Source organism: Pan troglodytes, chromosome 4 (assembly GCF_028858775.2).
Source record: "Pan troglodytes isolate AG18354 chromosome 4, NHGRI_mPanTro3-v2.0_pri, whole genome shotgun sequence".
In the NCBI taxonomy this organism is placed as follows: Eukaryota; Metazoa; Chordata; class Mammalia; order Primates; family Hominidae; genus Pan; species Pan troglodytes.
Window position 1 is genome coordinate 18,053,536 of NC_072402.2, and position 26,796 is coordinate 18,080,331.

The 26,796-nt window shown below is 39.9% G+C and overlaps 1 long non-coding RNA gene across 2 annotated transcripts in view; it reads left to right on the forward strand.

The window, feature by feature from the left end:
* The first annotated feature begins 595 nt into the window (after positions 1-595).
* LOC751002 (uncharacterized) overlaps positions 596-26,796 on the forward strand; it is a 68,515-nt gene continuing 42,314 nt past the window's right edge. Inside the window, exons 1-2 of one of the 2 annotated variants that reach the window (XR_010157170.1) lie at positions 596-1,036; positions 1,274-1,442. This is a non-coding gene — a long non-coding RNA (uncharacterized LOC751002). The remainder of the gene's footprint in view (positions 1,037-1,273; positions 1,443-26,796) is intronic. The other variant, XR_008547882.2, reaches the window with a different exon arrangement.

The following is a 26,796-nucleotide window of genomic DNA, read 5'->3' on the forward strand; positions in this document are numbered from 1 at the left end:
TTCTAAAAGACCTGTTTTGCTGGTTTGCTTCTTTTATGAAAGCAGAATCAAACTCAGATTTCTTGCTTTAAATAATTCAGTTGATGACTGAAATTTAACCAAGTGGTGAGTTTCTTCACATTTTTCAGAACAGCCCTTAAGAAACAAAAATAATTATGTTTGTTGACTTAAAAAATTTACAGGAATACTTACTTTTTCCCACTTTCTCCCTTTTTCCCAACTTGAAAGCTTAACCTCATTTGATCATCTTCCATTCAACTTTCAAACATTGTCCATACTGTTGTGTAGTAACCATGCAGTGTTCTTCTTCAGTAGGGGATAAAATGCAACCACTATCTAGGGGTGAATAAAAATATCTAACGGTATTAGCAAACCAGTATAAAGTGTAAAGTAGAAAAAATTTAAACTTGGAATTATGTCCTCTTTTCCAGTTTCTCTGGTGTTAATATTTTCTGGAAAACATCCTCAAGGCTTGTCCTAGCTACCATCTTCCTGACATTGTCCCAGGTGTTGCAGTTACTAATGTGAGCAAGACATCCTCCTGGCCTTAGCGAGTGTACCCAGGAGTTATATAAAGGATATTCTGGGAGCCGGAAGAAGGAGCGAATAAAGCAGACTGCACAGATGGAACATGGAAAGGCTTTTAACAGAAATGAATACTTTCAGACCAGTTTTGAAGGACTGAGTAGGAGTAAACTAAAAGAGAAAAAGCAGGACAAAAGAAGCACCACTTTGGAAGCTCAAAGCCGCACTGGAAACACAGTCTTTCAGGATGTCTGAAAGGGGCAAGTCTGTTTGTGTGGGGTAAGAAATGCGGGGAGACAAACGGACAGTGGACAGATTGCAGAGAGCTCTGTGTGCTGAGAGGAGGGTGCAGACCAGATTTTTAAATTGAGAATGCAACAGTGAAGGATTTCAAGCTTGGAGTGAGAGGGGAGACTACGAGCCTGCAGTGATAAGGCAAAGCTGAAGATTTCAGAGCCAAGGCCACACCCTACAGTTGCCATGGAATGGGGTGGCACAGTGGGCTTTGGAGGTAAAGTCTGCAGTTGAGAAGTTCAAGGGTAGTAAGTACTTAATGCCAGGTCAATCATCCCTTTTAAGACACAGATATCATCTGCAGCGTTTTCAGGAACAGTGATAGAGAAGAAAAGCAGGCAGCTACTAGATATTCAAATCTTCCACAAATGTCAGGGAGAGAGTCAGGCAGTTGGTAGAAGAGACCTGTAAAGCTGGGTACCATAAGCCTCAACACAGGTGTTTTTATTTCAAGGCTGGGGAGCTGTGCTTTGGAAAAGCAATGAGGAGGTAACAGGAAGTCTCTTCTTCTAAATCCTGTGTTCATGGAGGAGGGTGGGTTTTCTCCTCTTGAGAGGGAGTTACATACAAGTTTAAGGGAAAAGAGTCTGAAGTTTCCACCTAAATGATTCTGAAAGAATCAGGTAAGTAGTTGCTTAGAAATATTGCTAAATGTTGCATAAAGAGATACAGCTCTTCTATGGAGTAACAGATCCTGGCTACTCAATAGCTTTTTGCATTTTTTTCCTGGGCTATGGAGATATTTGCAGCTTTCCATTACGTGTTAATATCTCTCATCTTACCCCTGAAAGTTTATTTCTATCAATTTGCCTTCAAGTGAACTGCAGTTTCGTATTTGTGATTTTATTTTTACCAAAATGAAATGGCTTATTTTATCAAAAAATACTATTGAAAAAATACTATTTTACCAAGAATATTATTGTGTGCTAGATGCTGGAGGCATAAAAGGGAACAAGTTAGGAACTGTTGCTTTTCATGGACAGTTGGTGTGGAGTTTTAGTAAGACTTTTGAACACTTAAATTTATATCTTTCTTTTAAGAACCAATAAAAAAAGAGCAACTCTTTATAACAGCATTATATTACATCATCTTCAAAGATCAATGTGTGTACAACATTTAAATAAATCAATATCTAGGTGTGATCATTAATCCTTAATCATGATGAACCATTGCTTAATCTAACCTGTGTTTACTTTTATTTCTGTTATAATTTGTTGACATTTTAGAAGTATAGTTCTTGTTCTCCAAGAAATATGGCACTCAAAGTCCTTGAAATTACTTGCCAAGTCATTGGGCTTTTGTCTCATGTATTTCTTAGGTCTTTGAAACAACTAGAGATTTATCTTTACCCATCTTCTGGTTTCATCTTTTTGAGTCTTTTTTTTTCTTACAATGGTCTGTAGTCAATTTAGGCAAATCTCTGTGTGAGTATTATGTGTGAGTATTATATATCTCTATGCCTCTTGGCAGAGGTGAATAACTTTTCCTTTTTATAAGAGGAATATAATTTTCCTCATTCCCAGTAGACATTAAGCTTATTAGCTACTTAACTTTTTGGTAATTTGCATTCATTTTCTCTATAGCAACAAAACATCTGAATTGGAAGGAGAAAAAATTAGTTTACACCCAAAATTACTTTTATAAAAGGTTATATATTTCCTCTAACAATTATTTAAAAAGCAAACACTGAAAAATAGTGTAATAAGTCACAAAAATAAAACTAAAAATGGCTTTAATCACAGGTGTAGTCAAACCCCAGTGATTGTTACAAAACCTGTTAAGACTCATATGACTAAAACTGTGATTACTACATAGTTTTATTATTTTTAAGCACATGTGTAAAGTTTAAGGAACATTTAAGAGTAATTGTTACTAGCAAATTATTTCTAAAGTCATCTTAAAATGCCTTATTTTTAAATTTATTTGAAAAGGGTAGAAATCTCTGTTCATGTTTACTTTGTTCCACTCTGCTAAAAGGGCATAAGTGTCCCAATTGTTTTATGAGCAAAACATATGTGTGACTGTGTGCATACAAGTATAGACATGAATTCACACACAATTCCATTAATAACAAGGGATATCCTTGATGGGTACTGTTAGCTGAATATCAAGCAGTTGAATCATTTCATTTTCTTCCTGGAAAAGTTATTTTTCAAGGATTGGTAAATGATTGCCCTCGCACCTCAGGGCAACCATGTTACCAATGAGATCTAAGGAGAATTCCACTTAGGGGCTTCTAGGAAAGGTGTTTCTTTCTGTGGAAAGGGTCAGGTGCAAAAAGACAGCTCCCTGGTTCAGCCCCTTGCCCTATTTTCCTGCCATGAATGCAATTCTGCCAGAGAATGATTGTGGCTCTGTGGCAGCTATCTTGGTCTAGCCCATAAGGCAGTAAGCCTAAGGGAAAAAAAAATTCATCGCATATCTTGGATGATAGAAGATAGAGAAATGATACAAAGGTTGAAGGGAGAATAAGAAGAAGCCTACATCTCTGATAACATCAGTTTGTTACTGCACCAAATCTGGAACCACTTACCTAGAGTTTCACTGTGTGAGATAATTAAAAGTTAACTGTGCTGACACCCCTATTGGCAGCTGAATGCTAACTGATACATTACCACATTTTCTGACTCATTCCTGATGTCACGTTTGATTAGTAAGTATAGCAGATATCCAAACCCAGGTTTTTGGATTCAAAGTCCAGGGTTTTCCTGGCCTTGCTGTCTCCCCATATTGTCACAATCTGGGAAATAAATCCACATACTGTGAAGTAATAACATACACTGCTTATTTTGAACAATTTCCCTACTCTGATTTAAAGCCCTGTTTCTCTCTTCACCCTCTGGACTTACTCTGCTCATGATTTGTCCCACAAATTCTGGCTGTGAATATCTTTTTATAGTCACTTGTGACTGAATGTCCATTTGCTGTATTATGACTTTGCGCACGTTACCAGACATCACCTTATATTTCCTCATCTTTATAAGAGGATAATTTCTATTAACCTCTTCACATATTTCATACTCTTGTTGGGTGGGGAGGAGCTCATGGGGTGGGGCTTAATTCATTATCAACATTTGGCTTTTTAAATTATTTTTGTTTATTTATTTTTTGTGACAGAGTTTTGCTCTTGTTGCCCAGGTTGGAGTGCAATGGTGCAGTCTCGGCTCACTGCAACTTTTGCCTCCCAAGTTCATGCCATTCTCTTGCCTCAGCCTCCTGAATAGCTGAGATTACAGGAGTGCACCACCGCATCTGGGTAATTTTGTATTTTTAGTAGAGATGGGGTTTCACCATGTTGGCCAGGCTGGTCTCGAACTCCTGACCTCAGGTGATCCACCTGCCTTGGCCTCCCAAAGTGCCAGGATTATAGGCGTGAGCCACTGCAACTGGCCATTTGGCTTTTTTAAACTAGTGGATGTTCCATAGGTGTTCACATGTTTTTGTGTGTTGTAAACATTTAATAACGACTACTAATAAGAACACAGATGAGTTTGCAAAGCTTGTGAAATTGCCCGGCTGATGGAAATTTGGCTTGTAAGCATTCATGCGGGAGAGAAGGTAGAGATTGAAGGAGCTCACGATTGCCTGCCAAAGTTGTCTGCATCTCAGTTGGAGAGGATTCGAAGCTTACTTTGAACCTTTAACTAAGAAACTTTTTAATATAAAAGTAAAATATATATGAATTTAGCATTTGAATTTCGGTTTTTTTTTTTTAAATTTACCATCTACTATATGACATATGTGTAGAAATTACATACTGAGTCAAGGCCCATAATGAGCTATTACATTTCCACTTGGCATTATTTGTAAAGAAATGGGTGTGTTCAATATTTTTCTTCAATCTCTTTCGAGATATGAAGTGTTAAAGATCTATATGTAGATGTTTGCCATGTGTGTGACTGAAATCTAATTATAGAGTTATTTGTGTACTCAAAGAAACTACAGTTTCTCCAGTCAGAGCTTATGACCAAACTGGGCACTACAATGGGCTCCTTAAGAATGCTGCATTAGGCCGGGTGCCGTGGCTCATGCCTGTAATCAAGCACTTTGGGAGGCCGAGGCAGGTGGATCATGAGGTCAGGAGATGGAGACCATCCTGGCTAACATGCTGAAACCCCGTCTCTACTAAAAAATACAAGAAATTAGCCAGGTTTGGTGGTGGGCGCCTGTAGTCCCAGCTACTTGGAAGGCTGAGGCAGGAGAATGGCGTGAACCTGGGAGGCAGAGCTTGCAGTGAGCCGAGATCACGCCACTGCACTCCAGCCTGGGCAACAGAGTGAGACCCCATCTCAAAAAAAAAAATAAAAATAAAAAAAAAGAATGCTGCATTAGGAAACCCGAGAAAGCCCTCTGAGTACACTGTAAAACTGAGTTATAAGGAAGCAAGAGTAGAGATTTGCAAAGATACTGATTAGGGGAAAAATGATCCTAGGCCAGTGGGACCTCAAGTCTCAGTCAATGAAATGTATCCATATATTTAAAGAAAAATATGTGTCCAACAGATGGGGGATTGAGAAGCCAGAAAAGCGTAAGAAATCACAGAAGAGCTTTTTGCTGTTAAACCAAGACTTGTCTGAAGAAGATGATGCTCGGAACCAGGGTAGATTTCCAAGGGGAGGCATATTATTATTGTTGTTATTATTATTAGCTTCTAGTATATATTGGTTGTTTTCTACATCAGATGCTACATATTTTATGTATCATGTAACTTATTCCTCATAAAAACTCATGAATGTAGGCACTACTATTTACTTTATAAATGAGGATATTAACGTGGAAGGAGATCAAGTTTCTTATCTAGGAGCCTAGAGCTAGTAAGTGGCAGTGTTGGTATTTGAACTTAGCCTTGAGAGCCTGTACATATAACCACAATTATGAGAACTTACAAGGACAAAAGAGAATTTTCTCCTCGATTTTGCAAAGAGGATCAGAATTTGTGACTAACCCAATAGTATGTGTCGGAATTAAGACAATAATTCAGGTCTTCTGAATCTTAGTTTGATGTATTTCTAGTATACCTGAATTCTTCTCCACAGGCAAGTCATTAAAGATAGGCCAGTAAAGAGTAGATTGCCTTCAGATTTGGGGCAGCAATGGAGAACGGTATTCTCTGGAAGAAAGTCACTATGCATAGTTCACACTTAAGGAGTGGAGAGTTATTCTCCACCTTCTTGAGGGAAGATTATATATTGGAATTCTTCTGCACTGGAGATTTGTCTATTTTTCTCCATTTATTTATTTTTTCAGTCACTTATTTATATCAGTATGGACTCATGGGTATTCATGTTATGTTTTGAGTTATAATCCAAAAGATTTTATTTATCTTTGTGCCCAAATTGTGCCAGCATTAGCCATTGGGAGCATGTTCTGTTGGCCCCTTTGTCTTCTTGACATGCCCGTAATTGTGGGTTTTTTTTTTCTTAGCACTTATGAAAAGAACTTTTAGTTTCAGGGGTACATGAGCAGGTTGGCTCTATAGATAAGTTGCATGTCTTGGGGGGTTGTTGTACATATTATTTCAGCCCCAGGTTATAAGCATGTACCCAGTAGGTAGTTTTTTGATCCTCACCCTCCTCCCACCCTCCACCCTCAAGCAGGCCCTGGTGTCTGTTGTTCCCTTCTTTGTGTCCATGTGTACTCAATGTTTAGCTGTCACTTGTACTTGAGAGCATGCAGTGTTTGGTTTTCTGTTCCTGTGCTAGTTCGCTTAAAATAATGGCTTCCAGCCCCATCCATGTTGCTACAAAGGACATGATCTTGTTCTTCTTTCATGCCTGTGTCGTATTCCACAGTGTACATGTACTGCATTTTCTTTATCCAGTATACTATTGATGGGCATTTAGGTTGATTCTATGATTTTGCTATTGTGACTAGTACTTAGCACTTCTTTGTTTTCTGGCATTATAGGATGCCCTAGGTGTTCCTGCTTCAGTCTTAGAGCTAGCCATTTCTCCAAGGTGCCCTGGTTCCTTTGACTGAAGAATGGCATTAGAAACCAAGGTTGAGGTACTAGGTGTGAATCTTATTTTAAATAGTAATTAATACTCGGAAGTGAAGACAGTTGTTGCCCTTGGTGGAGTGGTGGTGACAGGAAGATGTCCCCAAGAGGCTTCAAGGGTATCTGATCTGTTTCTTGATCTCAGTCTTGGTTGCCTGGGCTTCTTCATTCAGTGAAATTCATCAAGGATACACTTAGGCTACCTGTACTTTCCTGCCTTCATGTTGTATTTCAATAAATACTTGTTTATTTAGAAAATAAAGAAAAACAAAACAAAACAAAAACTAACTGTTAACTCTTAACTGAGTATCAAATAAACATGCTCTGGATTTCAAATCCCTGGGTTTAAAGACTTTCCAGCTTTATAGCTTTTGGCTGCTTACCTAACTTTTCCATCCCTCCATTTGTAAAATAAGGATAGCAGTATTATCTGCCTCAGGTTTATAAAATAGGGATAGCAGTATTATGTGCCTTAGCATTAAATATCTCCACACACTCCCTCCTCTGGACATGTATATATGTGTGTACTTATACACATACAGTCACTTATCATTATTTATAGATTCCATATTTGCAATTTTGCCTACTTGCTAATATTTATTTCAAACCTCCAAATTAATCAGTCAATTCTTATGGCATTTTTGTGATCATTTGTGGATACGCACAACGTAGCAAAACATTTGAGAACTGCCTGACGCCCATTTCCCAGTGAGCTCAAATAACTATATGTTCTGCCTTCTTGTTTCAGCTCTCATGCTGTAAACAAGGGCCCTTTTCTCTCTCCATATATAATGCCACGTTTTCACATTTCCGTGCTTTTTGTGGGTGATTTTGATGTCTAAAATGCACCCCCCCACTGCAATGTGCAATGCTCATATCTTGTCTGGTGTTCCTAAAGGCAAGAAGTCTATGGTGGAGTCCTTATGGAGAAAATATGTGTATCAGAGAAATGTCATTCAGACATGAGTTACAGTGCTGTTAAGCTTAATGTTAGTGAATCAACATTATACATTAAATAAGAAACACAACTAAAATAAAATCAATTATGAATTGATTGATTAATCAAAATGTTGTGACCAGATGCTCCTAGGAACCTAATTGTGTATTTCCCAAAGGAGCAGTAGTTCAATATTTGCTAATTTAGTGTTTGTTGCAACTTTACGGAACATAAAAACTACAAATAATGAGAATCAGTTGTATACATGTGTATATACATACATATCTACATATAAAAATATCTGTGTATGTCTGTCTACCAATATGAGAACAGTGCCTATTAGTATATTATTAATATAATAAGCCCTTAACAAATGTGTTTAGCTATTATTATCTAGGTATCTGAGTAGAATTGCTCTGCAATCCACAGTCACTCCTGAGAAAGATAATGACGTTTTTTGGCTCTCAGTAAAACGTCTTTGTGGTATGGAAGGAACAGCAATAAAGGAAGCACAGCCCTTACTCTTATGGAATTTACATTGCAAAATAACTCAGTACAGACTCAGTGTTTTTTGTACTATCTAGAGATCATAAGGAAAAAGTGGGAGTATGATGAAAGAAAGTTCAAAGTGAAGTCACTATATTAGCTTAAAATAGACAAGCATACAGATGAGCAATGTGTAAGAGGTTTTTGTAATGACTTGTCTATATCCTGAAACTTAGTAGCCTATGGATAGATGCCTTGAGATTTACATAAACAATGAGAAACCTGCCTGATGTAGGAAATGAACACACGTTCTAGCTTTCAAGTCAATTAGCGAGATATTCGTATTTCCTTTCTAGGTTACGAAGCAAATCTGTTCCGATGTGATGCCAACTAAGTACATGATCTGATTGTTCCAGTTATCCTGTGCCAAAAAGAAGCAAAAAATGGGCTTTCCACGGATTATTGAACACGGTGTCAGTGTGCCTGAGAAACAAGCCTCTATTAAAAGCTTTCTAGGCAATTTGAATCAGGTTGCTGAGCTTTGAAAAACATTCTACAGCCAAGTGTAGGAGACCCAAGAACTTGGAGAACATACACGCTCTGAGCTATTTCAAAAAATACAGCACTTAAGCCAATTGAGCTGTAGTCAGGGCAACACAGGCATGAATAACATGAAGGTAGATTTTAGTAGAAGAGAAGAACAGGCAAGGGATGCAGTCATGTGCATTTGAAACACAGGACAAACATAAGCCCTTTTTATCTCAATAAAGTAAGCGCAGTTTGGGGGCATTCTCCGGGGTGAGATAATTTGTTGGAATTTAGATCAGGCCCAGAATGATCCATTGGATATCAAATCCACACATAAGCCTCTGCTAGAATTGTGCCTGAGTAAGGGCAATCCTCGAATTCCTCCAGGCAGTCCTACCACACCACCCAGATGTCTGGTTTCTAGGTGAATGAATTGAAGAAAGATCAAGAAATATATGGTGGGTAAGAGGTAGGAGAGAAAGCCTGTGTAAATTAAATCAGATCTCCTCATACATAAACCTACTCAATTACTTCTAAAGCCTCCTTTTATTTCTAACATACAATAATTGAGTTAAAGAAATATAATATTCTTGTTTCAGGAATAGGAATTATTTTCTCAGGCAAAGAATGAAAGGTAAAAAGTACTACAGTGTGCCTACGTCATGTGCTGCTAATTCTATTTTCTTCTTGAGGTGCTGAATTGTTCGTTTTCCTGGGAAAGCTCTAGGGCAGAGCTAGCAAAATATCAAGATAGCAGATATGCATGTAGAGCCATGAGGCGCCTTGCTCAGCTCTCCCTTCAAGAGAACTTGCTTCAAGGTGGGAGGCTGGGGAACACCGTCCACCTGCTCTGTCTTCAAATGCACTGGGGCATTCATGCAGAGGCTACGTTTTCCCGGGGCTGCTCCCAGCCTGTGACTGAGCAAGGCAGAAGTGCTAGCATCATGCCATTCCTGCAGAAGGTGGGTTTCCTCTAATGGGTAAACTTGGCTCCAGGGTTCGCCATCAGCATGGACATAACACACGCAGAGCTTGCCAGAGGCTGAGGCCCCTCCTACCACATCCTGCAATTTTGTCTCTTCTGTCACAGGTGTCAGAACTGCTCTCAGTCCAAGGATCGTCCCCCACATATTCCTCCTCCTCTCCCCTTTATCCTTCCCAGGTCCCCCACCCCAAACTCTCAAATCTACTTCCATCTTCAAATCTGCTTCTTGGAGATTATGAACAAAAGAGGATTTGCATTTGATAAGATCCCAAAGAGAGAGGAAGGGGATAATCCATATAATTCTGACACTGGTCACCAGGCGCTTTTTTGTTTTCTTTTGACTGAACACCTGATGGAGCTGTTAGAATTAAGTCACATATGAGGTGACACAGACTGGCTTCCCCTTTTGGGGCAGTGCCTGGGAGGGACAGATGACTCATCATATTGTGGACGGGGGAGTGGAAGATCCTGGCTCCATCTTGGAACATAGGCTAATTAGGGGTGAGAAGGAATAGACAGGTCCACACAAACAACCTCCCCCACCTCCAAGTTTCTCAACTGAGATTGAGGTGAGAAATCAGCTCAGCAGAGACAGACAAAGGTTGTGTGCTCAATTCATGCCAGTTCACTTTGCACTTTCCATTCAGGTTTCAGGGTTTACTTCTGGGACTCCTCATGTCTTTCAGGGTTGTCCTGAATGTTCATTTGTCCAGGATCCTTGGAGGGAAAAAATGGGGGACTGTGCCTGGTTTCGTATCTCTCAAATGGAATATCAGAGCTTCAGACTGTTCCCTTGTTTGCAGCTGAGAAAGTGTCAGTGCTAAAAGCAAACGGAGGTGGGGCAGAGGGACCATGGATAGTACCCAAATGTGAGTCACACCTACACCATCAGCTTTAGAATCTGTGAACTAGAAATCTCAGAAAATAATCATAAAATTATACTGGCTTTTCTGCCCTGTAGAAGGACTGTAGAGACAGATTCTTGCAGAAATCTTGCCTTGCTCCCACCCAGCCCACGACTTTTCTCGCCACAAGGAAAGCACTGGTTAAGGAGGTGATTCAGAGGTAGGTTCCCCAGGTGCGTACATCGATGAGTGACCTCTCCTCTGCAACAGGGAAATACTTTCATCATTCAGGAAGGAATACTGAGTTAGGAGGCAGAAGCTCTGGGTCCTGCTTTTAACGCTTGCACAAACTTACTGTGTAGCTTTGAGCAAGGCATCCAGCCTCTCGCTCTCAGTGTCCTGTGCAGCCAAACCGATTGATCTATGAGGCAATGTGTGGCCCAGCTCTGCCGTTCACTATATTACCATGTATTCTCCTAATAAAAAACTGGCACACGGAATGTAACAATGCGATTGCATATTTGACATTGGGGTTGTCCTTATAAGTCTAGGTAGCCATCTTTGCAGCACTGGCTCTTTCAAAAGAAAACTATTTTCATAAGTATTTCATTTGGAAATCCCCATTTATCTGGAAGACTTAGTAAAGCATCTTCTGTAGACACAGAAGCACATTATCGCCTGCTTACTTCAGAGTTAGGTTACCAGGCATGTTCATAAAAAAATAACAAAGCATATTACTTTAGTCAAACTTTACAGAGAGGATAGATTGCCTACAAAGAGGTTATTGTAATATAGCTCATAATTTTTTCAGGAGTATGCTAAATATATATATATATAAATATGTGTGTGTTTATGTGTATATATACACACACACATATATATATAAACACATATATATGTTTATACGTATACACATACACATACACACATTTATATATTTACTAATGTATTTAACTTCTCTAAAACATTAGCTACCAAACAGAATATTAGATTAAAATATTTTAAATTAAAAAGTTATTTAGAGAAAAATAATAGAACTCTCATATATCTCAAATAGCTTATGTTGACCTCTTCCCTGAACTCTAAACATTAAACTTTATTAAGAGGAAAATAGTGCATATGCGGGACAAGCATGAGAAAGCGACTCAGGAGTACGGACTAAACAGAGCAGGCTCATTGTTCAAGTTCAATGAGTGTAATTATCTGATAGCCATTTGTAGTTCCTATAAAATACCCTTTCCCCCCCGTATTTGTTGCTGCCAGTATTTAAAGACAGGTCTAATCTTTTCTGCTTTTAATCCCTTTGTCAACCATCAGCAGCCAGTGGAAAAAAAAAGGAAAAAGAAAAAAAAAGAAAAAGCAAACAGAATCACTTCGGTTTGGCCTTCATGTTATCCTGTCCCCAATTGCACTGAGAGGGGACAGATGGGTGACCAGCTGTCGTGACACAGGACCAGGGTCACGGGGTCCCCGCACACAAAGCAGCGAACGCCGCTGGGTCCTCAAGCCGCCTCTGCCTCTGAACACAAAGCAGCAAGTGCTGCTGGGTCCTCAAGCTGCCTCTGCCTCTGAACAGCCTCGTTGGGAGCGAGGCTCTCTCAGGCCAGCATCACTCACGCTCACCAGTGAGGCTCTGAATGTTTTGTCTCAAGCCAGGAATGTTAAAGGCTCTGGTTCTCTGCAGCCAGTTAGAAACCCTTTCACCATTGTTTGCTTCCATGCATGCCCTGTTCAGCAGCCACTCTGTGAAGAGGAAACCTCAGTAACAGGAGGGGGAAGGACGCTGCCATGGATGCCTTTCTACCCTCCAGGGCGGTGACGTAAGAAGGACTTGATAAATTGTAATATCCCTTTGGAGGAGTACCCCTTTAAGAGAATGAAGAGGCCCACCTTCAGGAATAAAACCGCCTTGCAAAAATTGTAACAGAAAATTATGAAAGTGGCAGAGGCCTGACCTAATCGATGCCATCTTGCTTCTAACCTCCAAGCTGCCCTAGTTCATTCCTGGGCGAAGGCTGAACTAACCTTGGGAGAAACTTAGGTTTTTTTTTTTTTTTTGAGACGGAGTCTCGCTCCATCGCCCAGGCTGGAGTGCGGTGGTGCGATTTCGGCTCACTGCAAGCTCCGCCTGCCGGGTTCACACCATTCTCCTGCCTCAGCCTCCCGAGTAGCTTGGGGCTACAGGCACCCGCCACCATGCCTGGCTAATTTTTTGTATTTTTAATAGAGACCGGGTTTCACCATGTTAGCCAGGATGGTCTTGATCTCCTGGCCTCATGATCCGCCTGCCTCGGCCTCCCAAAGCGCTGGGATTACAGGTGTGAGCTACCACGCCAGGCCTTTTTAAAAAAAATTTAAGTTCTAGGGTACATGTGCACAACGTGCAGGTTTGTTACACAGGTATACATGTGCCATGTTGGTTTGCTGCACCCATTAACTCGTCATTTACATTAGGTATTTCTTCTAATGCTATCCCTCCCCCAACCCCCCACCCTATGACAGGCCCCAGTATGTGATGTTCCCCACCCTGTGTCCAAGTGTTCTCATTGTTCAATTCCCATCTATGAGTGAGAATATGTGGTGTTTGGTTTTCTGTCCTTGTGATAGTTTGCTCAGAATGATGGTTTCCAGCTTCATTCTAGCCCCTGCAAAGGACATGAACTCATCATTTTTTATGGCTGCATAGTATTCCATGGTGTATATGTGTCACATTTTCTTAATCCAGTCTATCATTGTTGGACATTTGGGTTGGTTCCAAGTCTTTGCTATTGTGAATAGTGCTGCAATAAACATACGTGTGCATGTGTCTTTATAGTAGCATGATTTATAATCCTTTGGGTATATACCCAGTAATGGGATCGCTGGGTCAAATGGTATTTCTAGTTCTAGATCCTTGAGGAATCGCCACACTGTCTTCCACAATGGTTGGACTAGTTTACAGTCCCACCAACAGTGTAAAAGTGTTCCTATTTCTTCACATCCTCTCTAGCATGTGTTGTTTCCTCACTTTTTAATGATCGCCATTCTAACTGGTGTGAAGTGGTATATCATTGCGGTTTTGATTTGCATTTCTCTGATGACCAGTGATGATGAGCATTTTTTCATGTGTCTATTGGCTACATAAATGTCTTCTTCTGAGAAGTGTCTATTCATATCCTTTGCCCACTTTTTGATGGGGTTGTTTGTTTTTTTCTTGTAAATTTGTTTAAGTTCTTTGTAGATTCTGCATATTAGCCCTTTGTCAGATGGGTAGATTGCAAAAATTTTTTCCCATTCTGTAGGTCACCTATTCACTCTGATGGTAGTTTCTTTGGCTGTGCAGAAGCTCTTTAGTTTAATTAGATCCCATTTGTGTATTTTGGCTTTTGTTGCCATTGCTTTTGGTGTTTTAGTCATGAAGTCCTTGCACATGCCTATGTCCTGAATGGTATTGCCTAAGTTTTCTTCTAGGGTTTTTATGGTTTTACGTCTAACATTTAAGTCTTTAATCCATCTTGAATTAATTTTTGTATAAGGTGTAAGGAAGGGATCCAGTTTCAGCTTTCTACATATGGCTAGCCAGTTTTCCCAGCACCATTTACTAAATAGGGAATCCTTTCCCCATTTCTTGTTTTTGTCAGGTTTGTCAAAGATCAGATGGTTGTAGATGTGTGGTGTTATTTCTGAGGGCTCTGTTCTGTTCCATTGGTCTATGTCTCTATTTTGGTACCAGTACCATGCTGTTTTGGTTGCTGTAGCCTTGTAGTATAGTTTGAAGTCAGGTAGCATGATGCCTCCAGCTTTGTTCTTTTTGCTTAGGATTGTCTTGGCAATGTGGGCTCTTTTTTGGTTCCATATGAACTTTAAAATAGTTTTTTTTCCAATTCTGTGAGGAAAGTAATTGGTAGCTTGATGGGGATGGCATTGAATCTATACATTATCTTGGATAGTATGGCCATTTTCATGATACTGATTCTTCCTATCCATGAGCATGGAATGTTCTTCCGTTTGTTTGTGTCCTCCTTTATTTCGTTGAACAGTGGTTTATAGTTCTTCTTGAAGAGGTCCTTCAGATCCCTTGTAAGTTGAATTCCTAGGTATTTTATGGGAGAAACTTAGTTTTTAGTTTAACTTTGAAACAAAGATGATAACAGCCCTTTCCCAAAACAAGCCGCCTTCTTGCCTGGGGGCTAGACTCACTATGTAGGACTAACAAATTAGCCACAAGATTAGAAATTATGGTTTAGGAGTCATGCAGCTAAACATGCGGCCAAACAAATTCAGAGTGATTTGAGTAATCATAAAACTCTGGTCTCCTGTATAGCTGGCTCTGCATGAATTCGACTCTTTCTCTATTGCAATTCTTGTCTGGATAAATAGACTCTGGGCAGTGGGCAAGGAGAACCTGCTGGGTGGTTACAGGAGTACGTAGCAACAATGTGTACCCTTTTCTTTACAACTCAAGACAATTTATCAATCCCACTTTACAAATTAGTTGAATACAGGACTCTCTTAACTGCTTATTCCAGTGGTTTTCAAAGTGTAGTCTCTGCACATTTATACACTGTTGGTGGGAATGCAAATGAGTCCAGCCCCTGTGGAAAGCAGTTTGAAGATTCCTCAGAGAACTAAAAATAGAACTACCATTCTACCCAGCAATTTTATTGCTGGGTATATACCAAAATGAAAATAAATCTTTCTACCAAAAGACACCTAGACTCATATGTTTATTACAGCAGTATTCACACTAGCAAAGACATGGAATCAACCCAGGTGCCCGTCAATGGTCGATTGGATAAAGAAAATGTAGTACATATACACCATGGAATACTATGCAGCCATAAACAATGAGATCATGACTTTGCCACAATATGGATACAGCTGGAAGCCATTATCCTAAGTGAATTAACTCAGAAACAGAAAACCAAATACCAAACGTTCTCACTAATAAGTGGGAGCTAAACATTGGGTACACATGGACACAAACGCGGGAACAATCAACACTGGGGGGTCAGGCACAGTGGCTCATGCCTGTAATCCCAGCACTTTGGGAGCCCAAGGCAGGTGGATCACTTGGAGTTAGGTGATTGAGACCAGGCTGACCAACATGGTGAAACCCCATCTCTACTAAAAATATAAAAATTAGCAGGGAGTGGTGGCACGCATCTGTAGTTCCAGCTACTTGGGAGGCTGAGACAGGAGAATTGCTTGAACTCAGAAGGCAGAAGTTGTAGTGAGCCAAGATCGTGCCACTGCACTCCAGCCTGGGCAACAGAGTGAGACTCCATCTCAAAAACAAACAAACAAACAAACAAACAAATAAACACATAAAAAAACACTGGGGATTCCAAAAGTGGGGAGGGTGCCAGTGGGGCAAGGGTCAGAAAACAACCTATTGGGTACTATGCTCACTACTTGTGTGACAGGATCATTAAAAGACCAAACCTCAGCATCATGCAATACACACATATAACAAACCTGCACATGTACTCCCTGACTCTAAAATAAAACAAAACAAAAAACAAAACCAAAGTCTTGTCCCTGGACCGGTAACATCAGCAATATCTGGAAGCTTGCTAGAAATGTGAATTCTCTGCTGCACTAAGACCTCCTGAATGGAAGACTTTGGGGCGATGCCCAGAAATCTGTATTTTACCAGGCCTTCCAGATGAATCCATGTATGCTGAAGTTTTTACTATTTTGAGATTTTTGCTGATGGTTTTATAACAATATTGGTACTTTCAAATTCATATTATCAACACTCATATTTTCATATTCATATTTGTAAAATATTTCATCCTACACATGAGAAAACACACCTAAGATAAAGCGAGTGGCTTAAAATCACCCAGCCAGTGGGTGAGAAGCCAAAATCTTCCAGTCTGGGATGTTTTTCATTCCATTACGTTGAAATGCAGAATTAATGTTTCCTTTACCTAGGCATTAAAGGAGAGAATAGGGTTAAGCTCACCCAGGGAAGGTCACCTGGCTGGCTAGAGGGGTGGGCCCCACCTTGGGAAATTTACTGTCGATAGCAGCCCCACAGTCTTAGAGATCGATATTGTCTGAAATCCAAAAGGAGAATCCAACCCTTTCCCAAACAGAGGGATATTAACCAGGCCCAGGTCCATCAGTGCCAGCCTCTCTCAGCAGCTCATCCCCACTCGATGCCCAGAAAGCCAATTCATCATGGGAATTCTGTTTTTTTCCTGCAAAAGATCAGGCGAAAATGAGTGTATGTATGTGTGTGTGCGTGTGTGTGTGCATTTAGTTACATTACTAAAATGTTAATCAAAATGAAGTTAAAAATGGCCTGATTGGTCCCCCTGATAATTGGGCCATTTTGAGGAGCAGAGGAGAGAATGCAGAAAATAGCTCTTTGTAAACTAAATAAAGGCAAGCAGCAGTATTATTATCATTTACCTGTAGACATTCAAGGTGTTTTAAGTTTTTTTGACTAAATTTTACTAGATTTATGGTACATACCCTTCAGAATTCAAGAAGGCTTTCAGCATTTGGTGTTCAGAGTTCAGATCTTTTAGACTGTCCTAGAGAATGAACTTGTTAACAGAAAGTTACATCCACACACATTCACTCTTGAATATGTGCTATGGAGTGTCTACCAAGAAATCCTGTTGGTTTAGTCGTGGCTGCAACAGCCCGGTTTCGGGATAAAGGGAGCCTCTGCAGAGAGCAAGGGTGCTCAGATCCAGAGTCCCCAACTCTGTTCTCTGTCACAGCTGTGGTTCTCCAAGAACTTGCATTGGACAACTTCCTTCCCTTCCCAGTCTGGCAAGTCCTACCTGGGTTCATTTCTTCCTCATTCATGGTGTCCAGAGCACTTTGAGTATTTTGTGATGATGATGATTATTTTTCTTGTTCAGGGAAAATTTCCCTTTCTGCCCATAATACTATTATTTTTGGGCCACTTGTCTAGACGCTGCCACTATTCCCACCCATTCCTTACCCACCCATTCCCTCTCCAGTCCCTGCACACTGAGGACATCCCACTCTCCTGACACCAGCTTTCCTTGGTTAGGAGTCACACATTTGGGTTTTCATCTTCATTATTTTTTTACTCTTCCCAAAGTCTTTTTTATGTGCAGAAAGATGTATAAAATTTAGAAAAGATCAATTGTCTACTTTTATTTTGAACCAACTAGTATTTAGCTTATGAAAGTTGGGAATTCAAAACTCCAGTTGTTTTTGAATCTTTAAAGCTCAGTTTACAAACTTTCTTGTTTTTTTTTTTTTTTTTTTTTTTTGAGATGGAGTTTCACTCTTTTTGCCCAGGATGGAGTGCAATGGCGCCATCTCAGCTCACTGCAACCTCCACCTCCCAGGTTCAAGTGATTCTCCTGCCTCAGCCTCCCGAGTAGCTGGGATTACAGGCATGCACCACCACGCCTGGCTAATTTTGTATTTTTAGTAGAGGCGTGGTTTTTCCATATTGGTCAGGCTGATCTTGAACTCTCCAGCTCAGGTGATCCGCCCAACTCGGCCTCCCAAAGTGCTGGGATTACAGGCGTGAGCCACTGAACCCGGCCCACAGACTTTCCTATTCTATTCTATTCTATTCTATTCTATTCTATTCTATTCTATTCTATTTAGCAGATTTTCACAATAATTTCTAAAGGGCCTGGGAATAATGTTGGTTCCATTTACAGACCTAGATAAATCCCATTTCATCCTGGTATATTACTGTAGTAAATAAGCATTTATACATTTTATAGTTTTTACTTTAATTTTGTTATCTGCCTTAACAAATAAAACTTTCCCTCATCCGAAATAACTATTATAAATATAAAAATATGCTTTATAAGGAAAGCCTTAATTATCTTTGATATTCTAGTATAATGCCCAGACTTAGTATGATTTTATCTTAAGACCTGAAGTTTAAGTCAATGACTCAAACATACATTTTAAATGAACATTAAAATGTTGTCACTTCAACAGGCCAAATCATTCCAAGTACTTTGAAATGTTTGATTTGAGAAGTTTGTCATGAGAAGCACACTAAATGCATATAGATTCCATTTCAATATAATGATGGCCAATGTTTATTGAGCACCTTTTTTTGTGCCAGGCATTCTTCTACATTGTTATTATTATTATTATTTGAGACAGGGTCTCACTCCATCACCCAGGCTGGAGTGCAGTGGTGTGATCTCGGCTCACTGCAACCTCCGCCTCCTGGATTCCAGCGATCCTCCTGCCTCAGCCTCCCGAGTAGCTGGCACTACAGGCACATGCCACCACACCCAGCGAATTTTTTTGTATTTTTTTGTAGAGATGTTTCACCATGTTGTCCAGGTTGGTCTCAAACCTCTGGACTCAAGCAATCTGCCTGCTTTGGCCTACCAAAGTGCTGGGATTATAGGCATAAATACATTTTTTTTAATGAAAAATTTTTAAGGAAAATTTTAATGGTGGGATCTTGCTATGTTGCTCAGGCTGAACTCAAAATCTTGGGCTCAAGTGATCCCTCTATCTCAGTCCTATGAGTAGCTGAGACTACAGGCGCACACCACTACATCTGGCCTCTCGATTCTGTTTTAACACAAATAATATGCCAAGATCTTCAGGCTCTTAAAATTTTATTTGGTAATGCTATATTTTCCCAAGGTTAAAAGATGCTTCCCAATTTATGGAAGATAGTAGGCTCCTTCCCTGTTAATTCAGGTTACTTAAGACTGGGAGTCTTGTGAATGATCACAATGGGATACATGGAGCCCCGTGTTACAGCTGTCATTTCATGGACTTTGAAATGTAATAAGGGTGGGCCTCTTTGGTCCCGTAGCCCATTCCTCTGGCTTGATGTTTCATACACATAGCTCCCCAATTCTTCTCTTTATTCACAGAAATCTGCAGATTTTATCCAGGTTGATCACCTGATAGAACTCAATATTTTTTTTTGTTTTGTAAGAGTTGTAAATATATTTTTCCTTGACTTCTTAAGACCATTGTACCATCTAAAGACAATTGATGGAATCTCAAGATATTTAAAAGTATAGTTTTTATTAAGTGGTAAAGATTTTTTTTCTTGATGTGATTCTGCATTCTTTCATGGTCTTAAGACCTTACAACTCTGATGAATATTTAAGATGATATTCAGTTGAATTTTGGATAGCTTACTTGGCTTTCTCTGACTTGCTGTTACAATTTATGAGGCCATTCTAATAACAGATACACATATGCAAACATTTATGCACAATGGAGAAAATTTGAGCTCACAGGCCTACTTTCCACTTTTTCTCCTCAAGAAGTGTAACTTTGGTTGGAATAGAAAGAGAGGAATTGAATCTTCTTTTATTCCCTTGTGGATTATGTTGGAGAAGTAAATCAATATTAAGAACTGTATGTAAGAAAAAGGAAATTCCAAAATTTGCAATGGAGTATATTAGTATATTGGTAAGGGATAGCATAATTTTAGCCATTTCCAACTCATCTTTCTTTCAACATTCATTATCAAATATTTACTGAGCCCCTACTACGGGTCAAGTATGGTTCCAGGTGATTTGAGATATACAAGTGAACCAAATGAACAAAGACAGATGATAAACAATCACCATAATACAATGGTAATTTATATAATATCCCAGAAGAGAAAAAATGCTGTGGCAATAGGGAAGAGTGGAGTAGGGTAGTGGGGGAAAAAGAAAGGCAGTGGTTACCATTTAAATAGGGAGGTCTGGGAAGGCCTCACTGAAATGGGATAATTTGAGCAAAGATTTGAAGAAGTGAAGGGAATTGGCTATGCAGATATGTAGAGGAGAGATTTCTAGGTAGAGAGGAGCTGCAGCCAAGGCATCATTGAGGGCAGCAAGAAGCCATTATGCCGGATCAGGAATGAGAAGGAGAGCTCTAATGGGGACAATTCAAGGAGGGCCTGGTGGCCTTTATGGGTGTTGGCTCTTCCTCAGAGGGAACTAGTGAACCATTGCAGGGTATTGGGAAGAGCGCTGACATGATCTGACTTATGTTTTCAGAGGGTCATGTGTTTGGAATAGACATTTGAGGAATGTCTATTCCATGTAATTGCATGGCATCACAAAGAGTCTATGACCTAAGTGAGGGAGAATGGCTTGAGCCAGTATGGAAGCAGAAGAAGGAGTGAGCAGTGGTTAGGTCCGAGGTAGCCTTTGAAGGTAGAGCTAAGAGAATTTTTGACTTTGGATGTGTGATATGGTGTGTTTTATTTATAAAATAAACATAGTTTGGTGGAAATTTTCTAACTCAGTCTATTGAAGGAATTTCCAGAACTAAGCCAGATTTTTCAGCTTTTGAATGAAAGGGTCAAATTGCAGTGCATGCAATTTTACGCTTTACTCATTTACAACTTATTTTATTCATGGCTGTGAATGGCACAGACTTTATGATATGTAACCCAGAAACAGTTTCAAAGACCCCAACAAAACCTACTCGTATTCCACATTGAGATAATCATTTAAATTGAAGAGAAGCACATTCTTTGTGGTCTTTGGAAGCAGCTCAGCCCTTAATGATTGTGACTCAAACAGAGGCAACACAGTTTTCATTTGAACATGTTATTCAGATACAGCAATGATATAAAAGAATATTGAGCTGGAGGTAATTTTTAAGCATTTTTTTTGATAAGAAGGATATCTGCTTACCATTTAAAGAGACGCAACTTGTTACAGAAATATATAATAGAGAAAGGGAGAATCTCCTGTAATCTTGCCCAAGAGTTTGTTGAAGATGCTGAAGGGAGAAGAGACGGCTGGGCTGGAATGTGTCTACCTGCAGACGTTTCGAAACCCCTCTGAAGTTTAATCATGGGAGTTGTTGGGATTGCCCTGGCCACACACAGACTGTAATTAGTTTGAGCTTCGGCTTTGATGTGTTGGCCCAGGCTGATGCATTTCTGAGTGCCCAGGAGAAGCACAGCAACTCAGCCCCCGCTAGGTGCGGGATGTCCGGCAAGCCCCAGAAAGGTTCTGTTCCGTCCGGTGCAGGCAGCGCAGTGAGGCTCATTCTGACTGCTGCTGGCTCTTCTCAGGCCCACCGCCTCTCTGCCCCTGACCGGGAGGATTTGATGCCCTTCAAAATGTAGAGCCTATTGATCTGTTTTCTAGGCAACGAATGCTGAAGCCATGTCCACTAATGTGGCTGCAGAAGGTTAAATATGGATTTGGCAAGAATTATGAGCTGCCCACGAATGTTTTAGAGATGGTCTGAAATGCAGACATAGAGAAAGAGGCAGCTCAGTGGCGGGTTTTGTGGGCACGTGTGCATCTCCTGAGGTGAAAGTTATGTCCTTTGTGTTTAATTGGCTTTGCAGTATCCTGGGTCTTCATTATACAATACCCATACCTGAAAAATTAGTAAAAATGGGAGGAACACAGGCAATGTCAAAGACAAAAAAAAAAAAAATTCTCTTTACACATGTCTTACACATTTTTGATATTATGCATGTATTAATCAGTCACCCTGTCATTCTCCCATTGCACTCGAGAAGGTAGAGTATTGAGAGAGAGAGAAAGAATATAAAATCTTCTGTAGAAGGCAGACTTTTAACATATGGGGACAAAGAAAACAAGAATTTAGCAATATGTTACTAAGTGACAGATTTAGAAAGTTCTTTGTCATTTGATCTTCAGGCTTTTTTCTCCTCTTGCTTTTTATACAAAGCGTGGGTAATAAAAATAGTTCTGTTGGTTTTCATTTGGAGTCTGGTTTCACGTCTGTCTTTTATGTGGTGGTAGCTGTAGTATGCTTGAATTCATAGAAAATACCTCAGGGAATGCTTACATCTACTCTTAGGATATTTTCTAGATTTTTGTTTAATAAAATGTATGTACATATGGCCTGATTCATATTAAAGTGGATTTTTGCTGAACATTTCAGCCTCGGAAAACCTAGGTATGAATCTTGACTGTAATATCTCCCAGCCATGTAACCAGTAATAATATTACATCGCCTCTCTCAGGTCACATTTTTTATGTGTAAAATGCTGATAATTGCATGTCACTCACATGACATTTCACAGGGTTGCTTGGTGTGTTACAAGAAAAATATATGAGGTAGTAAATTGCAGATGATAAAGCCCACTAAAGACTAGTTATTAATATTGAAATATTCCTACCTTTATTTGAATATTACCATTAAGAGAACCTGTTTGAGAAAAAGTCCTAAAACGGAGTTTAAAGCTCTCCTTGAGTAAAAGAGATGTGGAAATGATGGGATGGTTCAGCCTTCTGGATTTAGGTATTAGCCCTGGAGACAAACTAAAAAGGGAGGGGAAATTTTTCTAAACAGGTTTATGGATAAGTAGATACCTCAGAGACATGTCTTTGATTTTTCAGGTTGCTGTAATTGATTTATTGTGCCTGTGTGAAGTTTGTGTGCAAATGTGATATTAACCCATAATTATACTCTAAAAGTGTGAATTATGTAGGCAATTAAATGTTATGAGACTGAAAGGTGATGCTATCCCAGAGGTATGGTTTTGTAGGATCAGATTTCCATTGTGTGTGTTGCTTTCCAGAATTAAAAACAGCACCCTACTCCCTCACCAGCTCCACTGTAAAAGTAACATGGGTCTGCGTGATTTAGAAAAATTTCTCTTCTGCTGGTTGTAGGGTGGAGCTTAAAAAGAAAATTGAAACTCTGCTTGTCTCGATGATCATATCTAAAAGCATATGATGTGCCACCAGATACAGGAACAAGAAGTTCTGCTGGTTTTTCTCTGGCTTTTTTCAGAGGGTGAGGTAGAGATAATATTCTTTCATCTTCTGTGCAGTTCTAAGGGCATTGTGGATTCTCAAAAATTACTAAACTACCCATGACAGTTTCAGATCTATGGCATGGAAGAGTCTCTGGATGGTTTAATAGATTTCACCAGTTATTTGCTTCCTGAATGAATATTCAGGTTTTGTCAAGTTCAGGAGAACAGAGCACTTTAATAATCAGGAGAGTGAGAAAGCATATTTATGTTGTGGATGAATGACGATGACTGCAGATGTAGCAAGTAGAACAAAATCAAAAAGTCATTAAAAATGCTAGTTGATGCTAATTGATTTAATGTGTTGGAATATCCGAGAGTTCAAAAGTAGCTTCGAATAAGCTGCTTTGTGGTTGTAACCCAGTTTCATCACTTACCAGATGGGAAACTTTGGGAAGGTTGCTTAGTCCCTCTGAGCCTCAATCTCCTCATCTGCAAAATGAGGGTAGAGCTATTGTGAGCTTTCCATAAATTATTACATTTAAGGTACCTGAAAGTATACCTAGAACATCACACCCACTCATTAATGCCAGCTATTAGTTAAATATTTTAGCAAAATAATTTAAGCAAGGAAATCTCTTCATATACTGAAATTCCTTGTAAAGCCAGAATAAAAACAATGTGTTCAAATTCTTTTGTTGGCTTTTTTTTTTTTTTTTGACAGCACCTTGGTGACCTTGCTTTGTCACCCAGGCTGGAGTGCAGTTGTGTGAGCTCACTGCAGCCTTGAACTACTGGGCTGAAGTGATCTTCCCACTTTAGCCTCCTGAGTAGCTGGGATTACAGGCATGCACCACCATGCTTGGCTAATTTTTATTTTTCTATTTTTAGTAGAGATGAGGTCTTACTATGTCACCCAGGCTGCTCTTGAGCTCCTGAGCTCAAAGAATCCTCCCATCTTGGCCTCCCAAAGTGCTGGGATTACAGGAGCCCCCGTGTCCAGCTGTCTGTTGGCATTTGTATTATGACATTTGTCACAGTTGTTATGTTAATAGAATTGCTGAGAAAAAAGGGTATTGTGCTAGGTGAACCCAGGCTTCACTTTTCCTGCACCCCAGCCCTCACTGTGACGTAAAGAGGGACACTGACATGTAACAATAAGAGAAAGTACTGATGTGTAACAACTGGGCTTGAAATGTTCCTTATACATAGCGTAAGATAGGCATGCAGCAAATTCCCATTAGCCAATTCATTTTCAAAACAACCTCTGCTATTGTTTTCCCAGTTTCATATACAACATATATAGCATCTGGCCAATAACCATATCCCAAGAGTCTCTCTATCTACATGGAACTGACTCCTTCTCCATCCTATCAGACATACCTCTTTCTTTCATTTTTTTCTGTTTCCTCCTTTCCCTCTCACAGTTTTACTGTACTATTTGTTTTCTTCAATTTTTTGTTCTTTTTCCCTGTCATATCTGAGGTTTTCCAAAAAAAGCTGTAGACATCCTCTACTACCTATTAAGTGACAGAAATACAGAAATTAGGCTCTCCTTAGCAGAGTATGCTTTACTCAATAAAGGAAGGATAGCATAATTTGGCCCTTCTAAATGTTAAAGTCACTGCACATATCTTTTGTTTGAATTAATCATGGTTTCCAGTCATTGTTGAAGTGAGGGTTAACTTATTTATTTCTGTAATTCTTCCTGCCTGCATATGAATACAGCAAATGGTAACTTGATCCAAGCCAAAGACTCCAAAAAAAGGAAGTAGTGGTGGGTTGTGCTTCTGTTGCTCTGGGGTTATACATTTCTTAGTGCTCTTTGGAAAAATAAATGGAGATACCAATAGGCATAATTATCACAAAGCGAAGGAGGGAAAGAACAATGAAACTGACATGAGAAGAATTGCACATAGGTTGGCACTTCCGAATGTGGAAGTGTTGCTGCCAGGGAGGAACAGAACATACCGCTTTGGGCTGAGCTCTAATCCTGCAGAACAGGAGACCCGGCGAGGAAGGGGAAGAAAACGTGGGTGTAGCACAAAAGAAGCAGAAAGAAAATGAAGCAGTTTCCAAGGAACAGGTGACTAGGGCTCACCTAGTTGTGAATACAGATCAGCCTCTTCCGAGTTTTGTTTTACTATTGAATAAATTACAGTGACTCCTTAGACACTGCCACAGAACCTTCTTGTCTTGATGAATTGTCCTTCGTCTTAGCTTGCAGTAATGGGATTGTATATTTCCTTCTCTAGCTAGACTGGCAGCCTATCCCCCATGTGCTATTCCTCAAGTTGTGCAATTGCACAGCCATATTTTCTTCTTTGTTCAAAGGGTGTGCATGAGGCCTTGGAGACTTCACTGTTTTGAGCTGAAGTCAGTCTCTCTTACTCTGGTCTCAAGTTTCAGTGGGTATCTGCCTGTGTTCCAGAAACATTTTCTGGTTGTAATTTTTCTACTTTCTACAATGCTTAAAAGTCAATGGGAATTGATCAAGATGTAAGAAAAACTCAGAGTTGTCTCTGGAGTAGCTTCACGCTTTGTGATGCCCTTCTTAGAGTTAGGACATTGAGAACATGTCTACCCTACCTCTTTAGGGCCCACAGTAGGATATGTGGGACTCTGGGCAAGTATTTTTTTTTGTGGGTCTCCCATTTATACAAGCAATTCCTTTGAAAAATGCTTTGCAAAATTTTAAACATATACAAGGTTTAGTGATTGACCACTGAAGATTTAGAATGATGGGTAAAGAGGTACTGATGTTTCTGTTTATTGTCCAGACTACTTGATAATTCTTTGCAGCATCCTGACACCACCTCTTTCCTTCTGGATCCAGGAATCATCTCTTCAAATTAGTTATTGTCAAATGTGTTGTTCCTGAGTAATTCATATCTCCCACTGTGAGAAAAGGGTAGCAATCTTGTTATTATTCAAGACCTATAGCTTGTCAGAACCTGTCTGTGTTGAGACATTCTGACTCTTCTTGCCTCTAAAGTCCCCAGTGCTATTTGTTTCATGCTGGCTACATCATTATTCATGATTCTGTACCATCCATCCTGCTGCCTGTGAATACTGGCTTCTGATGGCTTTTTCAGAGGTCGTGCCGGTGCTTCTTTGAAGGCGACCACAAATGCACAGAGTATGCAGGAAAATGTGCACAGTCATTTATTTTATGGTCAGGTAAATTTACCCTTTGGAACTTTGTGGTATAAATATAGAATAACACATTTTCCAACCATGTCTTCTCTTGAACCCTTGAGGCTGTAATCACAGCACTCCTAAAATGTGATCTCTTTTCATGTTGACTGCACCCCTGGTTTCCTCACACTGTTTCCAGTGGTGGAGCAAGAAGAGTGATCCCATTTATGCAAGGAATCCCTGACCCTTATCTGGCTCAGCTTAACCTGGGAGGGCACAGTCATCACATCAGCTGGAGGAAAGAATGAACATGGATTGGAAGAGCCTGCTGGTGTCGCAGAACAACAATCTGGAAAGCCCTTGGAGGAGGTGGGTGAAGCCACCTTCGAGCACTGT